The sequence below is a fragment of the Odontomachus brunneus genome, unplaced genomic scaffold, assembly GCF_010583005.1.
Source record: "Odontomachus brunneus isolate Ranch 3 - 2012 unplaced genomic scaffold, Obru_v1 Obru_scaffold_066, whole genome shotgun sequence".
Lineage (NCBI taxonomy): Eukaryota > Metazoa > Arthropoda > Insecta > Hymenoptera > Formicidae > Odontomachus > Odontomachus brunneus.
In genome coordinates this window covers 1,479,748-1,484,527 of record NW_022639516.1, presented here as the reverse complement: position 1 = coordinate 1,484,527, position 4,780 = coordinate 1,479,748, and the positions used below count along the sequence as shown (strand labels likewise).

Below are 4,780 nucleotides of genomic sequence, written 5' to 3'. Positions count from 1 at the left end.
TCTCTCTCTCTCTCTCTCTCTCTCTCTCTCTCTCTCTCTCTCTCTCTCTCAGACCCACCCAACGCACTCATTTTAGCCGTCGACTGCGCGTTTCCCCGCTGCTCAAGTAGAAAAATGTCCTTGCCAGCGCTGACTCCGCCGTGCATTTCGAGCACCCTGTATAACTTACGAGCTCGCGATGCCGCGCGCGTTTTCGTAAATGCCATGGATCTGCGCTCATAGATCACTTGGATCGTGTGAGCCACGTGAGAATGTTGCTACGCGAAAATCGTACGTTTTTTGCAAAACGGCCGCGGCGGAACGTCGGCGTTTTTGCTTAATTACAAGCATTACGATGCACCGACGACAGAGTCAGATGATCAGAGGGTATAATATAGACAGATTGAGGGGGAATCACCTGCAGAATTTCCTCGCAAACAACTGACGATCTTCCGAGGAAATTGCGACGGGCTGACCGCGGCTTTTCGCGCGTCAACCATATGAAGAGAGAGGACCTCACTTGCGCTCAGGGATGTCGGGGGAAAAAAAGAAAAAAGTAAAACTGGACGGAGCGCTCCTTCCAGGTTAATTTTCGCACGAAATTGCGCGGGACTCGATGTAACGTTGCGAGTAGGAGGAGGAAGAGGAGAAGGATAGACAGAGACAGACAGGCAGACAGACGGTCGGTCCCGGTAGGGTCGACAGAGACACGCGGTAACGGACGTTTAGCAGCGGGTGAGACGAAGTGCGAGGTAGAAGACGAATAGTTCCGACAACGGTGTAGGAGGATATAGCGCGGCGAGAGAGAGAGAGAAAAAGAGAAAAAAAGAGAGAAACATAGAGAGAGAGAAAGAGAGACGAAACGAATAGGCAGTTTTCGAAAGGTGGGGGGAGTGAGCGAGACGAGAAGCGAGTCGGACGATCGAAAGAGCCGCGAGAGGTGAGCGGGACGTGTAGGCAAAAAGGAAAGAAAAAGATGCGAGAGCCGTCGCGTCGCCTCCTCGTCGTCATCGTGCAGCGCGGCGCGGCGCGGCGCGGCGCGGCGCGGCGCGGCACGGCGCGGCCGGCGCGGCATGGCGCAGCACGGCGCGGCGCATCGCATCGCATCGCGCGCGGCACGGCACGGCGCGACTCGACGCGACGTTACGCGACGCGGCGGAGGGTCGTCGGAAGGCTCGCTTGCCTGCTCACGCGCGCCCTTGCCTGCGGCTACGTGCGGTCGCGTCTCCTCCACCTCTTCCTTCTTCTCTCTGCTCGCAGGCGTCCTCATCGCGTCGCGTCGCGTCGCCTTCGTCCGTCTCTTTCTCTCTTGGGGCCGTTTTATTGCCTAGCCACCGTGAAGCGGCGTCGAAGCAGGAACCGATTTGGATATCAGTGGATCTTTTTCCCTCCTTTCTTTCCCTACCGCTGTCTTTCTCTATCCTGCTCCCCCTTGCTTTTGCGTTTCTGTCTTTCTCTTTTTAATCGATGCCTGTTCAGCTACCTCTGGTTTCGGGGAGTAAATGAGAATTAAAGCCTCGCCGCATGCCAAATGCGTTTACGCGCACGCAGATACCGCGTCGCGGGAGATAATCGCTACGCTGTTCCTCCGTGACCGACGCTCTGTGAATTGCCACGTAGTTGATTGGTGTCGTTTGCTATGGAGTACTTTTGATACCTTATACTTAGCAAGTACTATATGTGATATATAAGAGAAAATAACAAAAGAATAGAAGATTAAGAGAGAGAAATGGTTACAAAGAAACTAAATTAAATAGACAAGTATACGTAGATTTGGCAACAACTTTACTTATCTTACAGCACGTAATGTTAAAATAAAAAAAATTTTATTTTTATGAACCAACTACCTTAAGCGTTGATAACAGAGCTAAAGTTTCTTTATGTCTGATAGACTTTTACAATTTTTACAATGTAAAACGTCCAGTCAATGCTATAATTTTTTAGTTATGAAGCAAATATATTATACTGAATTAATCATTAAATTTACATACAATAATGTAAATTTTAGTATCATATTTATGTAGTAATGAATTTATTACAAGTTTCACAGACTTTTATATAGCATCTTATAACATTGTTTTGAATAACCTCTGATAACTCTCTTTTTTGTTATTTCACATGATAGATGAGTGCCGTATGAGCCACTCATAAGGAATACAGTTTTCACACATCAACTAGTAAAACTGCTGCCGAATTTACGCACTCTTGTCTCTATCTGGGAGTATAAAAGAAAAAATAATATTGAATTTCCGCTAAGAGCGCGAGCTTTTCGTTCGTCGAGGGGCTATCTGCGGAATGCGTCGCGCTGGTATTTAGCAGGTCGTCGATATCGATGTTACGCATCGCCGCAAATGGCAAAGTGGGCTCGCTCGTTCGCGCGCGCGATTCCCGGTGAAACGCCGTCACGCTTGAGAGAGAACGAGTCGCGCTTCTACGCATCACGCGGCGGGCGATAAGGATCGTCGGGGTCCGCACGCGCGTCGGCCTTTAATCTCCTCGTCTCGCGACGCGTGCGAAAAGGCGACGGCGGCGGCACGTCGTGTACGACGGAGTGGCGGATAAGAGAGAGAGAGAGAGAGTGAGGGACGAAAAATGCCGAAGCGACGGGTCGCGGTCGGCAAGGGAGGCAAAGCGGCTGGAGAACAAGAGAAGCGGTGGGAGCTCAAACCGTGCCGCTCGTCTCGTCGAGGCGATGAGCCCTCCGGGTGGTGGCAGCTCTGACGAAGAACGGGACGGGGGAAGGAAGAAGGACGAGCGGAGGAGCGAGGTGAGCGCGGGAGGCAACGAGCGTGTGGCGCGAAGCGCGAGGGAGTGAGGTAGGATGGAGAAAGGCGAGGCGGCCTCGCCGGCCGTCGTCGGCACGCGCGCCACGAAGCGCGCGCTACCCACACTCTCACCGAGCGAGACGTGCGTGTGAACGAGGCTGTACGTGAGGCCGGCCGGTCGTGCTTACCGCGCGCACGCGACGTTGGCTGAGCGTGAGGTGAGGTGAGGTGAGGTGAGGTGAGGTGAGGTGAGGTGAGGTGAGGTGAGGTGAGGTGAGGTGAGGTGAGGTGAGGTGAGGTGAGGTGAGGTGAGGTGAGGTGAGGTGAGGTGAGGTGAGGTGAGGTGAGGTGAGGTGAGGTGAGGTGAGGTGAGGTGAGGTGAGGTGAGGTGAGGTGAGGTGAGGTGAGGTGAGGTGAGGTGAGGTGAGGTGAGGTGAGGTGAGGTGAGGTGAGGTGAGGTGAGGTGAGGTGAGGTGAGGTGAGGTGAGGTGAGGTGAGGTGAGGTGAGGTGAGGTGAGGTGAGGTGAGGTGAGGTGAGGTGAGGTGAGGTGAGGTGAGGTGAGGTGAGGTGAGGTGAGGTGAGGTGAGGTGAGGTGAGGTGAGGTGAGGTGAGGTGAGGTGAGGTGAGGTGAGGTGAGGTGAGGTGAGGTGAGGTGAGGTGAGGTGAGGTGAGGTGAGGTGAGGTGAGGTGAGGTGAGGTGAGGTGAGGTGAGGTGAGGTGAGGTGAGGTGAGGTGAGGTGAGGTGAGGTGAGGTGAGGTGAGGTGAGGTGAGGTGAGGTGAGGTGAGGTGAGGTGAGGTGAGGTGAGGTGAGGTGAGGTGAGGTGAGGTGAGGTGAGGTGAGGTGAGGTGAGGTGAGGTGAGGTGAGGTGAGGTGAGGTGAGACGAGGTGAGGTGAGGCGAGGCGCGGCGAGACGAGGCGCAGCGAGGCGAGGCGAAGTGGGACGGGGCGGGGCGAGGCAAGTGAGATGAGGTGGGGTGGGGTGAGGTGCGGTGAGGCGCGGCGCGGCACGGCGCGTCGGCGAGCCGAACGACCCTCCGACACGCCGACGCGCGCCACACCGCGCCAGCTAAAATCGGCGACTGCTATCCGGCCGCGCGGAGAGTTTCGAATGAAACGGTCATTATTTCGGCCGCGTATTTTTTGATTGCTCTACGGGTGAAGGGAGACACATCGCGACGCGAGGACGATTAACGCGCGGTTATGGTAGATGCTTTGTATAATGATGCCGTCCACGCGAAATATCGGCTGTCTCGCGCTCCCGCGAAACAGATAATTGAATCGTTTGATTAAATGATTTCGTATCCGCACTGCAATTCGGAGCGGCGCTCCGGGCGCGCGCGCTCCCGCGCTGTTTCCGCGACGGCGAACTTTTATCGCGAAACCTTTTCCATGCTTGCAATTTCACGCGATCCTTCGCGGAATGAGACGGAATGATGATAGATCGAGTAATGAACCTCGCTAGTATCCCCGCGTGCCAATCGCGCGTCGTTGTCGGCGCGATTGACGCTGGGAAAACTGCTACGTATTACGTTGCGTTACATAATCGACGATACCAGTCGCGTGACTCTGTTCTATCCCTAGCCGAGCGTATTCCTCGAACGACATTATAATTTTCCGTTTTCGTACTTCTCATTGAGGAGCGTCAGTTTTTCTTCCGTGCGTCTCTCACGCGTGTGCCCGGCCGGTCGAGTTCCGACGTAGTGACTGGAAGCGAGCGAGTTTTTAATTTAAAATCCGATTCGCCCGGCACGTTGTTGCCGCGCGCGCGCTCCGCTCTCGTCGTATCGACCCGGGGCATCGATAAGCAACGCTCCGCTGTGCACCGCGAGTCACGCCGAGGGACCGGAATATTTTTCATCGCGTCTCCACCGCGTCGGAATAATGGCATCCAGTCCACCGTACCCGGGCTCTCCTAGTTACGCCTTCCAATAAGGCGAGCGCTTCTCTTTTTTGCTCGTCTCTCTTCTCTCCTCTATTCTCTCTCTCTCTCTCTCTCTCTCTCTCTCTCTCTCTCTCTCTCTCTCTCTCTCTCT

At 54.6% G+C, this 4,780-nt stretch overlaps 1 protein-coding gene across 2 annotated transcripts in view; it reads right to left on the bottom strand.

Annotated features, from left to right (window-relative positions):
* Positions 1-4,780, bottom strand: part of LOC116846648 (protein deadpan-like) — a 186,141-nt gene that overhangs the window by 19,677 nt on the left and 161,684 nt on the right. The window lies entirely within an intron of this gene.